This window comes from Ictidomys tridecemlineatus, unplaced genomic scaffold, assembly GCF_052094955.1.
Source record: "Ictidomys tridecemlineatus isolate mIctTri1 unplaced genomic scaffold, mIctTri1.hap1 Scaffold_576, whole genome shotgun sequence".
NCBI classification, from domain to species: domain Eukaryota; kingdom Metazoa; phylum Chordata; class Mammalia; order Rodentia; family Sciuridae; genus Ictidomys; species Ictidomys tridecemlineatus.
In genome coordinates, this window is record NW_027523884.1 from 218,988 (window position 1) to 232,894 (window position 13,907).

The 13,907-nt window shown below is 40.5% G+C and overlaps 1 long non-coding RNA gene across 1 annotated transcript; it reads left to right on the forward strand.

Annotated features, from left to right (window-relative positions):
* The first annotated feature begins 1,239 nt into the window (after positions 1 to 1,239).
* LOC144374095 (uncharacterized) lies at positions 1,240 to 12,380 on the forward strand. The gene is made up of 3 exons (XR_013433593.1): positions 1,240 to 2,133; positions 9,046 to 11,051; positions 12,276 to 12,380. It is a non-coding gene; the product is annotated as an uncharacterized LOC144374095 (long non-coding RNA).
* Positions 12,381 to 13,907: the final 1,527 nt, after the last annotated feature.

Here is a 13,907-nt window from a genome sequence, read left to right on the forward strand (position 1 = left end):
AAACCTAGAACTAACAAGAGCAGGGAAGTTATAGAGACTGTAACCTACTCACAGGTACCATTTATGTGTGTGCATATCAGGGCTGTGTATGACCTTATTCTTACAACCTAGGAAAACTTATCTCTCCTAAGTGTTCTTGCTCATGTTTAATTCTTTGATTACAAGCACAAGCCTATAATTCCAGCTGCTCAGGAGGTTAAGGCAGGAGGATCTTGAGTTTAAAGCCAACTCAGAGGGCATGGGATGTGGCTCAAGTGGTAGGACAGTCACCTAGCATGCATGAGGCACTGAGTTCAACTCTCGGCACCATAAAAAAATAAAAAATAAAGATATTGTGTGTCTACCTAACACTAAAAAAATTTTTTTAAAAATTTAAAAAGCCAGCCTCAGGAAAAAGTAAGGCAGTAAACAACTCAGACCCATCACTAAATAAAATACAAAATAGGCCTGGGGATGTAGTGCAGTGGTCATGTGCCGCTAAGTTCAATGGCCGGTACCAAAAACATAAAAGAGAGAGAACATTGAAATGGTTAATTTTGCTTCCATTGAAATGCTAGAATAAGGTGGCAGTAATATTTATACCAGAACAGTTCTGAAAGGAATTTCCTTCTAGTACACTGCCAAAGTTAACTTTGCGATCTTTAAAAAAAAAAAAAAAAAATCCCTAGTATTGAGAAAAATGAGGCTCAGGGCTTTTAATCCTCTTTATAGAGAATGAAACTGGTTCTATTTGAGAATTGTGAGGGGGCCTAGAGCCACTAAGTGTTGGAATGAGCTTTGTGGAAGGAAGGAAGCTGCAGTTAATGAAATCCAGAAGAACCTGGATGAGTATCCAGGGATCAGGAGACCAAAATGCATTTTGACTTTGTCCAATTACATGAAGAGCATTCCATAATGATCCCCCCAGTCAGAGACGTTGTGCATGATGGATCAGCATAGCATTTCTGACCATTTCTTTAAACTCAACATGTGAGCTCTCCCAGGTTAAGTCCCTTAGTTGCTCCCTGAATTATATATACATAAATTATGTCTTCTTCTGAGGGAAGTGTCTGTATTGGAATGAGTGAAGGGGAGTTATTTAATGACTTCTGCATTTCTGAATATGTTTACAGAACACCATGACAATGAGGACAATGATAAAGAAGAGTCACTTTATTTCAGGTAACAATGAATGACCAGGGGCAAGAAAAAAAATGGATAAAATAAAAGGGGTGCAGGAATCCTGAAAGTACAGAGCATGAGGTCAAATGTAGTCAAGTTTCTTAAAGGCACAGTAGGAGTGCTGATTGCAGTGAAGTTGTTGATTCAACCCAAGATGATGGAACCCATTAGCAAAATTCTTTGTCTTCTTTATAGTATTGTAAGAGTAAGTCTTCTCAAGAATAACTGAGCAGCCTTGGGCACTTCTAGATCTTAAATAAATCATATGTTCCCTTTGTAAATGTCAAACTCAGGATGAGACTCAAAAATCATTTCTGTACTGTTAGCCTGAGCTCATCAACAGGTATTCCATAGCAAGAAAAATAGATAGAATAAAAATGATATCATGTCATAACATGGATGTGCAAAGAAGGCAAAATGTCTCTGAGACTCTTCAATTAAGGAGACTATTGATCAGACACTTGTGTCTAAAATTCACCATGCTTTATGCACAAGGTTGGCCCCTGCTATGCTTCTCATTGTGTGATTCTTCTGTGACTGTGTCTTATAGGTGAGTTAAGCCTCCTTCCTCATTAGCTTGTTATCTTGTTATCACTACACTGAGCACTGGTGGCCCTTGGTCTCTCTCATACCGTGGCACCTAAACTATGTCCTTGAGATGAAAATGGTTTTCTGGATCATTTTTGAAGGGAGGCACCTGTTTTGGACTCCACCCTTCAGCTTTGAATCGGGAACAACTGGGAGACTGTAACTTCTAAATCACCATGATTTCATCTTTTGTTCCTCCCTGCCTCAGCTGTCTCAGCAGTATCAACAGTGAATTTCAGGAAGAGGAAGAGAATGACCTCCAGCTGGATGAAAAATATTTTGAGTACTCTGGTCATCCTAATTCATGTGACACACAAGAACTTGTCATAAGCTCTGTGTTCCCATCACATGAGCCTAAATTCAGCTCTACTGTGGATGGAACCAGTGAGTACTCTTATCCTAATTCACATGAATGCAACTTGTCTCCCTGGTAATCACAAATTCTCTGCACTCAACTCCACTATCTAGGCTGAGACATATGCCTGAAGAGCCAGGAGACCATTTTGTTTCTCAGCAGGTGCAGAGGTCAGGTGGATCTGAAGCTTTGTTATTTTTCTTGCCAGGTCAGTTGTTTTTAATCCTGGTCTGCAATGTGCCAGCCACAGTTGCAGGTAGACTGGAGTTAGGAGGAGGGGATTAGAAGCATCTCACAGACATCACTACAACTTTTTCCAGGAGGGATTGGTCAGACCTCAGTCTTTAAAGGGGTTAAATCATTCCTTCTGCAGTGTCCTTGGAAATTGCATTTATTTTCTAATGATTTCCTCTCTTCTTTTCATGAGATAGAATATTCAAAAATCATTGTGGAGATCTTTTATGGTTCTTGAGTGTTAACGCACTTTTTCAACTTCCTCTGAGAAGGCTATCCTTCAATTAATCATTCCTGTTTCTGTTCCACCATACATTGCTGTAGTTTTCAACCCAACGGAGCACAAATGATTCTTTCCTCCATAGATTACATGTTGAATCATCTGTTCCATCTGAGAGTTATGTTCTCATGTAAATTGTCAGTGGCCAGTGTACATGATGGGGAACTGACCCAGTTATTCAGACAGCAGAGAGCATTTCTCTCCACAATTCCCAGGAATGTCACTCTTGTTGAACAAGAGCCATGAGTGGTAGAAGCTTTATAGAGTATGTAGAGAAAAAATATATTCTTCTTGCCTCTCACTCAAGGTAGGGTTCAACTTTTCCTCAGATAAACTTTTGAAATTCTTGAGTCTTTACTCATTAAATCAGTTTTTAGGAAGAGCAGAAGTCTGATGTCTCACTGTATCAGAATGTTTTATAGTAAAATTAACTGACTAAATTTATTTTCCAACCCTTGCTTTAGTCAGTGCCTTTTCAGGTGTGACCATCTTTTTCTTTTTCCCATTTCCACTGAGGTGCAGTGATGCAAAAGTTTAATCTCAGTGTCACAACATTTCAGAAAAAGAAATAAAATACATGTGTGAACTGTAACCACTGCCAAGGGATCTCTGTATACAGACTACTCCATTAAATCCTCAAGAGACACTATTCACAGTTGGTGGTGTCTCTACAGTAGTGCTGAGGACACTGAGATTCAGCATGGTCACTGCCCCCAAATCTCCACTAGTGTGTGGTGGGAACACAGGGCCCATGTCTGCCTGGCTCCTCAGCCAACATATTTTTACTGCTGTGCAGCCTGATCTTTCAAAGAGGAGGCTGGGTTGGGTGTTCACCCATTTCTAATTCTGTATGTTACAAATGTTTTTGAGACAATTTCAAAGAGAAACAGACATTGCTTCTCTGGAACAAAGAATTCATAAAGCCTCTCACATGGGTTTTTGAGCTATTAATCAGTATACTTTGTCCCTGGGAAGAGCCAGTGCCTCATCCATTCCCTCCAAATAGAGATGGACACATTCACCTTTATACATGAATCTGAAATGAAGAAAAAGAGCATTCTAATTGTACTAATATTCATCCTGTGTGGGTTCACTGACCCTAATGTGTATATTGTGAACAGGACACAGCTGTAACTACAGTAGTGGTGCTGACCTCTCTGCTCGGACCTATCCTCTGTGTACATAGAAAGCCCTGCAGAAATAACATGAATATATCTAAGCTACAACTTGATATTTTGTTGAGGACTTTTGCATCTTGCCCACTAATGGCATGCAACAATACTTTTAGAGTTTGATAAATGGCTCCAATAGTTGCAGAGGATCTTCTACTGTGAGCCTTGAAAAATGTCAGCAAGGTTCCTCCCTGATAAAAGCAGGCAACCGAAAACAGGACAAAATTCTAACCCAATTTAAAATATTTATTGCAGATGACCTAGAGGGTAGTAGTAGCTCTGTAGTCATTCACGGAAGTGGTAGAGAGAGTGAGTCTACATTGAATTACAGCCACTTTGAGACCAAACTACCCCAAAGCCCTTCAGTCTGAGTTCAAGGTAGTTTAAAAGTAATATCCTTGAGGGAAGGTGAGACTTTCCCAAGGGACTTCACAGATTTGGCCACTTTTCATAATAGATACTATATGTAGGAGGGGCTGGAGGTTTAGACACAGTGGAAATAAATATTGTACCCAATGATTGAGGGATCCAGCCTCAAGGAACTGAAAGAAGTAGATTGAAGGGGAGGAAATTTGATTTGATATAATGATACTAAATAGGTTTTCATGAAAAGGAATGGGCCAGGATTTCAGGGGTTGGACATATAAAAGGAGTTCTCCTTCCCACCAAAATTATGTAACGACAGAGTGGCTGGTAGAAAGCATGCTGTACAAGACCTTTGTGAAGAAACTGTCCACGTTGCCAAGAGTCCATGAAGAGATTCTTGTGTCAGTGGCCATTTTCAATCCTTCAGGGTCTAATCTCCTTTTTTTCTCTGTTTCACCATTGCTTTCACAAACAGGTATATTGGTTTAAGATACTTTCTCCTTCAGGTCAAGAGGATCTCTCATGCATGTTACTGAGTGTCTTCAATGACAGATGATTAATAATGGATGAACTGAGACTTGGGGACACACAGTACATGACAGGCAGGGAGCAGCACCTGTAGACAAAGACCTGAATGCTGGAAGACAGAGAAGCAGAGTGAGAGTCAGGGAGGAGACAGCCTGACAAGGAAGGATGGTGTATTGGAGTGTTGGGATGTGATGTTGGATAACCTTGTGGGGCCAGGAATGAGGACTTCAAATGCAGGATAGGGAGTTAGAATTATTCAGGGGGATGTAGGAATGCAGTTTTCCCAAGCAGAGTGGGAACATGGTAAGAGCAGGACATTGAGTGAGAGGTTAGTGAGGCTGGGCTCAGTGGTCCCAGCAGGAGGTTCTCTCATGGCCAGGAGCATGAGGCCAGCATGGGTAACACTGTGCAGCTGTATCTTAACAAACGTTAACCTGATGAGACAGTTGATCTTTGGGGAAGTTCACAAGAAGAGAAGATAGTGAGGAGGAGAGTGGAAGAATCTAGACACCAGTGATGAGAGTATGATGAGGTGTGCTCTCAGGGTGATGGAGCCAAACAGTCAGATTGAAGAAATTTTGAGAAAACTGAAGCAGATCATGGTGAGAATGAGGGATTTTCAAGGAGAGTGTGTGGAGAACACAGTAGTGGGCAGCAGGCCCTATTGTACCCAGTTCTTCCTGAGTCTGACCTGGATAGACATGAGGCTGCTGGAAACCTCCAGTCAGCTCAATTTCTGAGGACATTATTCATTTCCCTAGGGACATAGAACTCAATTATATCAGGAGGAATGTCCAATTTGCCTCTGTAGTATGTGGAAAATATAAGGATTATGGACCCGATATCTCTTCACAGTTTCATACAGTTGATTTACAATAAGGAGCCAGCTCCTCTGCTGCATTGCTTATAGCTGCTAACAGCCTCCAGGTGGCAACAGACTGTATATGTGTATGGATTGTAGGTGGTATATAGGCCACAAGGAGTCATAGGCTTCTGAAATGCAGAGAGGGTCCCATAACTAGGAATGTTATACAACCACTGGACACCCCTCTCCATGGTATCCTAGATTCTTTCCATGATCTTTCCTCCCTCGGGGGAGAGATCAATAAACCTTTTAATTTCAATCAGGTCACTGAGTCTCAATAGAATGTCCTCTCTACAAACAGTGATGGAGTTTAATAATCCTGGGAAAATAGCCTTAAACTCATTTTTTTCTTCAAAGCCATCTTAAGTGGATGATTTTTCTTCAGGGACACTCTTTTCTGGACACCTGCCTTTGTTGTTGTTGTTCTTGTTTAGTAACATATGACAGTAGAATGTATTTTGCCAATTACACATTAGTAGAGTATAACTTATCCTGTGGATGATCCCGCTCTTTTTGTTTATGATGTGAATTTACCCTGGTTATGTATTCAAATACAAGGCTAGTTAAGGCTAGTTAAGTCCAGTTAATTCTATTGTCTTTCCTGTTTCTCCCTCTCCTCCCATCCTTTTATTTTCCTTTGTCCAATACAGTAGATTTCTATTATTCCCTTCCTCAACCTCCCTTTTTTCCGGTTATCATCTAGAAGTCAGAACACATAGCCTTTGGTGTTTGGGATTGGCTTATTTCACTTAGCATGATATCTCCAGTTCCATCCATTTTCTGCAAATGCCATTGTTTTATTTTTCTTTATGGCTGAGTAATATACCATTCTCTATATACATTACATTTTCTTTATCCATTCATCTGTTGATGATGTCAAATGGTGGTTTCATTCCAAGTTTTCTAAGGAATCTTCATACTGCTTTCCATAGTGGCTGCTCTAATTTTCAGTCCTACTCAAATTTTTGAGAGTACCTTTCTCACCCCATTCTCCACCAACATTTATTGTTACTTGAATTCTTTATAATTGCCATTCTAATTCAAGTGAGATGGAATCTCTGCATAGTTTTAATTTGCATTTCTCTAATTGCTAGAGATAATAAAGAGTTGTTCATGTATCTTTTGGCCATTAGTATTTTTTCGGCTGTGAGGTGCATGTTCAGTGCTTTGCCCATTTATTTATTGGGTTATTTAATGTTTTTTTTTTCTTTTGGGTTTTTTGTTTTTTGAGTTCTTAATACATCCTGAGGATTGAATGCTCTTGTCTAATGTGCATGTGGTAAAAATCTTTTCCCATTCTGTAGGCGCTCTCATCACGTTATTAATTGTTTCCTTTACTCTGAAGACGCTTTGCAGTTTGCCATCCCATTTATTGATTCTGGCCTTCTTAGCATCCAGGCACAGAAACCAAAGGTGACATATCCATCACACTCATGATCTCTGTCACTGTACCTGAGACACAAGCTGGTTTCCCCAACAGACAGGGACATAAGAAATGGGCATTCTGGGTGGGGGTACTAAAGAAAGAAAGAACTGGGATAGTTACCCTGTTCTCCTTTTAGGTGTCACTAAGAAGGCCTGCCTCCAATGGCCTTTGAGTGGGCATGTGAGCCCCAGTGTGTCAGAGATGCAAGCCTCAGATGCACACCTGGATGTAAATACCCAAATGAGTAGTTGTCAGGGGACAATGTTGGATCACCAGTTAATCTGTGGTGATGGTGGAGCCAGGCTGAGTCTTTCCTCTGCTATCAATAGCTGTGTAGCCAACACTGACCCTGGAAAACAGTGGATGCTCTTCCCAGATAGGAAAGGCAAGGGAATTTGTAAGCTCTGATCCACATGTTGGTTGTCAGAATATTGTGGGTGGCAGAGATGGTGGGTCTCTACATGTTCTCTCGGTCAGACTTAAAGCTGCGATTCTCTGACATAGTGATGTGAGCTGGAGCCTGGGGCCTAGGGTTAAATACACTATCAGGTCCTGGGCTGGCCTTTACCAAGTGCATATCTTAGGTGCTTTCATCTCTTTCATGGTTTATTAAAATAATTTCCATAGTACCAGTTCAATAAAAATAAAAATTTTTTAATGAAAGATTTGACTCTGTAATCTCAAATCATCAGATAACTTCTGGTTATTTGATAAATATAATTTCACAAAAGATATTTTCATTGGATATAGAGCAATTTTTCAGTAATAGTATAAATCCTGGGCTTACAATTCTGTGTCCTGACATATCCAGCTCACTTTTCACCTTTCCTCATCTCTTTAAATTAATGTGACACCTTCACACAGAAAGTGCACAAATTGTCTCCTTGCTGATTCCACACTGAGTCCATCCTCTCCATTCGTCTGTCTTCATAGCCATGTTGCCAGTGTCCTCACAAGGACTCAATTCTGCTCAGATGTGAAGACTGAGTTTTAGTCCCTCCTTGTCCCCTTAATCTGGGTTGTGTTCATCTTGATTCTCTGTCTCCCTCAATATCAGCTTCTGGAGCCTCTGGTTCTCATGTCAGGTGCCACACTCATCTGACAGATGTGGGCACCCTTGCACTCATTACAAACATCTGAGGGCCATGCAAGAGAAGAAACACCTGTGCCTCATGTAGAGCACTCCCTGGCATGGGCTCTGTGTGTGTCACTGGTGTGTAGTTCTTGAAGCACGTGTGAAAACTTGCGGAGGTTCACCATCTTTTCTTCCTGCTGGACTCTACTGGGTGCTCCCACAATCCCAGTCAAGACTAAGCCTACAGGCTCAGTTGAGTGATTGTGTTCTGGTGTCTCACAGGGAATTTTTGAGCATCTGCTTTTCAAACATCTCTTTTTTTCCCTCAGGTTTCTAAATTATTTCTGACTTCTTGTGGCCAGAATATTGATATTATACAATCCCACATGTGAATGTTCATAATTTTCTGTTCATCAGATATATCCATTATATGTTAGGCATATACAGTAGTTCTATTAGTAATAATGCCTGTATATAAAATAAGTTAGTCAGAGTAAGATTTAAAATATTCCAGGGATGATTCTTCCCCAGTTCTCTACTTTCATATAGTTTTCCTTCTACTATGATTTTGCTTAACTTTGATGATCACTTCCTGACTAAAAGCTCTGCCTAGATCTCTAGTGGTATTATTGCCTTTTATATTGGGGAGCTATAGGTGTCTATAACTTCCATATTTCTTGAATATTTTCAAGAATTGTAAGCACACTTGCCTCCTGTCAAGTTTATCATACTGGATATGCCAGAATCATCAACAAAATGAAAGTATCAGTCTCAATGTCTTTATATTTATGTGGTAGTGAGGATAGAACCCAGGGCCTCATGCATTTGAGGCAAGTGCTCTAACTCCAAGCTACAACCCCAGCCCTGAAAGTATCAGTCTCTATAAGCTACACATAAATCCTTAGACTTTTTTGTGCAAGGCTGCTTTCTTCATTAGGTGACCCTTTGGGGTCAATAGTTGTGTCACAGGATAATAGTTCCTGTTTTATTTTCAGAACTGAATTTGGATACTTGCATTGAACTGCAGAACCTTCCCAAGCTTGAGGGTGATGCCCTTGGAGGCTTGGCTGTCAAAACACCTGGATGTGAGCTGCATGTCCTCACTGATACCATGAGTGTCATGAAGCAGAAGATCATGAAAAGAAAACAACTCTTCTGCAAGTGGAGAATGGCATGCAGATTCCCAGGACTTCAAGCTTCGGGTAGAGTGGTGACAGCTTCTGTGGCTCTGGGATGCACTTACCTCTTTTAGCTCTCTCTATGAGGAGGTAGCTCCTTCTGCTGTGATTTCTCTTCACCATTGGTTCTTTCCAACAGCAGATGGAGACTGTCTGGTCTTATGTCTCTATTTTATGGTCTCCCACCCTGAGAGGCTGTTCCATCTCCACCTCCTGTTTGCATTCAGAAATCTGCTCTGTTCCTACATCTGCTGTCCTGATATTCCCTGTAACTGACACAGGAAAGCCCAGCTTAATGGGGGGTCCTAATCCCATGAAGAGCATCTTTCAGACACATGCCACCTTCCCTGGAATCACACACTGTCTAGGCTTTTGATCTACCCTGCTTCCTTGACTCTGCTGCCTCTTTATTCTGGGAACATGGCCTTCATAAGTCACTAGCACATGGCTCCTTCTTGGACCCTCCTTGGCAAACAGGACTAAGTCAACACACAAAGAAAAATTGTGAAAACTGATGGGAAAGATTATGACAACTGAACTTTATCTGGGCTATACGTGGCAGAAGTCATTTTGTCTTCACCCCTTAGCCCACTCCATTTTCCATGACTCTTTTTTCTGCTCATTCCTGATCGAAATTGTAATAACTTTCAAGATTTCCTGCAGATTCTTATTCCTGTCTAGCCAAGGTGACTGAAGAACCCACTTGGGCTCTGTGTTGAAATGGGTGAAATAGCACTATGTAATGACTCCTGGATGTTTTTGAATTGTTTGTAGAAAACCATGAAAATGATGATGAAAAAGACCAAAATTCACTGAATTCCAGGTAACAACAAATAATCTGGAGATTGTAAGAAAAGGCAAAATAAGGGGTTAAGGATAACCTGAAAGATTAGACCATGAGGTCAAAAGTAGACACATTTGATCACCAAATGTAAAAAAGACTATTGTTGGCAGGGGTGATGTTGACTAAGCCCAGTGTGATGGAGCCCTTTAGCAAGGTTATCTTTTATCTTCCTGGTGCTGGTACACTGAGCGTGACTGAGAAGAACTGCACAGTCAGTCTTGGGCATTTCTTCCTTTTAACAAAATCACTTGTTTATTTTAAGTTGAATAATCAGAATTAGAGGCATACTATCTTTCTATACTATGGCCTGATAATCCCGGACAGGTATGTCATAGCAAGAAAAACAGAAATACGCTCCCTTTCTACCCCTTCCCCCCCCCCAAAAGTATTATATCAAAAAAATGGATAGAAAAAGTTCTAAAAGGCACACATTTTGGGGGCACTGTATCATGTATCAGGCTGTATTTGCTGGCCATCTATATGCAAGTGTCAGCATCAGTCATGCCCTAGGTTCAACTACAGCTTTGCTTCTCATTGTATGATCCTTCTGTAGTTGTACTTTATAGATGAAGTTGAGCCTCCTTTCTCATCAGCTTGTTATCTGGCCAGTACACTGGACACTGGTGGCTCTCACTCTCTCTCTCATACTATGGCACCTAAATTATGTCCATGAGTTGAAAATGGTTTTCTAGATTATTTTTGAAGGCAGGCACCTGTTAGGGGACTCCACTCTTCAACTTTGAATCATAACCAACTGGGAGGCTGTAGCTTCTAAACCACCTTGATTTTTTGGTTATTCTTCCTTGTCTCAGCATTCCCAATGGTGAACTGCAGGAGGAGAAAGAGGATGACCTCCTGCTGGGGAAAACTTATTTTCTACCCTTGGATCATCCTAATTCATCTAACACACAAGAACTTGTCAGAAGCTCTGTCTTCCCATCAGCTGAGCCTACAGTCAGTTCTGCTATGGATGAAGCCAGTGAGTATTCCTATCATAATTCAAATGAATCTAACTTTTCTCCCTAGGAAAGCAAAAATTCTCTGCACTCAACTCTACTGTGTAGGCTGAATATATGCATGCAGAGGCAGGAGACCCATCTTGTTTCAGAGTAGGTACAGAGGTCAGGTGGATCTGACTGATTTTGTCTTTAAACTATGTCTGCTGTGCTTGGCATGGGGGCTCAGGCCTATAATCCCAGTGGCTTAGGAGGCTGAGACAGAAGAATGATGAATTCAAAGCCAGCCTCAGCAAAAAGTATTATTCAAATTCAAAGCCTCGGGGTGCTGAGAAACTCAGTGAAACCCAATTTGTAAATTAAACACAAAATAGGGCTGGGATGTAGCTCAGTGATGAAGTCCCCTGAGTTAAATCCCTGTTGTCCCCCCCCCCAAAGAAAAATATGATGTCCATCATTTCTATTCATGATCTTTTCTGCCTGTGGATCAAGATCAATAAATTCCTTTTTTTGTCCCATGCCCTGGTGTCTCTGTAGAATGTTCTCTCCAGAAATAGTGACTAAGATTAATTATATTTGGATAATAAACATGAATTCATTGTTACTTTAAAGCCCTTTTTGTCAATTGTATTACTTTATTTTAGGAACTTTTGCATGGGCACCACCCACCCAAGAATACCTAGGCACATGTACAAAAGATGACATGTCCATTGGACACGTGATTTCTGTCACTGTGCCTGGGTTGATAGGTTGGGTCAATTGGCAGGGACATAAGAAATGGGTTTTCTAGGTGTAGTTAGCAAAGGGAGAATTGGGATTGTTACTGAACCCTCTTCTCCTTTCAATTTCCTCTGAGAAGGCCCAAGGGCCTTTGAGTGGACATGTGAGCCCATACATATCATAGATGCAAGTTTCCCATGCACAGGTGGAGTCAAGAGCCCAAAGGAGCAGTTGTCCATCAGATAAATATAGAGATCCCTCTTGTGTGTATTACACATTTTTTATATGTGCTTTTTCATATATAATGGGTATACGTGCAGTGTATTATTATTATGCATATTTTTAAATTCCTTAGGATGAGTTTTCCTTTCTTTAATAATGTGTTTCTCCTTTGATTTTGCTTGATTTTTATTATCTCTTCCTTCCCCAAAGCACAACCTACCTCCACTCTGATTTTCTAGTGTTTGGAAATATATCTGGGTGCTATTGCATTTTACAAATCCTGTCTTATTTGCACATACTTACAGAGCATGTCCTCGATGATGCCACAGGTGTCAGCAAAGAGAAGATGATTACAAGAAAAATTCTGATGAGCAAGAGGAAACTAGCATGCAGATTCCCTGGCCTTCAGGCTTCAGGTATGTTGGCTCTGGAATGGACTTGACTCCTTTTAACTCTGTAAGATTGTAGCTCCTCCTTCTGCAGTGATTTCTCTTCATCTGTGCTTGTCTCCAACAGGAGATGGAGCCTCTGTTTGGTCTTATCTGTACTTCCCATGGCCTTGTAGCCCTGACCTGCCCTTCCATCTACATTTTCTATTTACATTCTGAAATCTGCTCTGTTCTCATGCCTGCTGTCCTAATATTCTTGATAACTGCTGCAGGGAAGCCCAGTCCCAACCCTATGAAGAGCATCTTTCAGACACATGCTCCCTTCTCTTAAATTGTATACTTTCTACACTTTTTTGCCTTCTGTACCTGAATTGCTTGACTTCATTACCTCTTTGTGCTGTGAATGAGTCTTTACTAAGTTAGTAGCTCATGGATCTCTCTCTGGGGGTTTTCATAGGGAACAAGTCTAACTCAAACCTGGGTTGTTATCTTTTTTTAATATTTGTTTTTTAGTTGTAGTTGGACATAATGCCTCTATTTCACCTATTTATTTTTATGTTGTGCTGAGGATCAAACCCAGGGTCTTGTACATGCGAGGCAATTTCTCTACCATTGAACCACAAACCCAGCCCCCTGGATTGTTAACTTAGACATGCAAATTAAAGTGTCATTTTTATTATGTTTTTTATGACTTCTTTTTAGTTTTTCATGAGAGTAGAGCCCATTTTGAGATCATATAGAAGCATGGAATATATCTTAATCTAATTAGGACCCCAGGCTTTTGATGTACATAAAGGTGACATTCTCTGCATTGTGTTCCTATATGTACATAGCAAATGTACATATAGGAACACAATGTCAGGTTCATTCCTTTTCTTACCATTCATTTCCTTTCCTTACCGTACTCTTTTTCCTTCATTTCTCTTTGTCTAATACCTGGAATTTGTATTCTTCCACTCTTCCCTCCTTAGTGTAGATTAGCTTCCAAATGTCAAAGAAAACATTTGATACATTTGATATTTGTATTTGGGGAGACTGACTTAATTCACTTAGCATGGTAGTCTCCAGATTCATCCATATAATGGCAACTATTATAAAGTTATTCATCTTTATGGCTGAGTAATACATGTATGTGTGTGTGTGTGTGTGTGTGTGTTGACTCCATAGCTTAGCTATTGTGAATTGTGCTGCTAAAAACATTGATGTGATTATATCACTATAGTGTGCTGAGGATAGCCTCTTCAACAAATGGGGCTGGAAAAACTGGAAATCCATATGTAGCCAAATGAAATTTAGCCCCTCTCTCTTAAAACTGAACTGAAAGCATATCAAAGACCTGAGAAGTAGACCAGAAACCCTGCATCTACCAGAAGAACATGTAGGCCTAACACCCTAACATTGAGGCTCAGGAACTGAATTCCTTAAGTACACTCCTAAAGTTCAAGAAATAAAATGAAACATCCACAAATGGGATGGCATCAATCTGAAAAGTGTTAAAATTGATGAGCAATCATCCTGGATAAAAAGCTGTATTGCAAGACCAGAAGA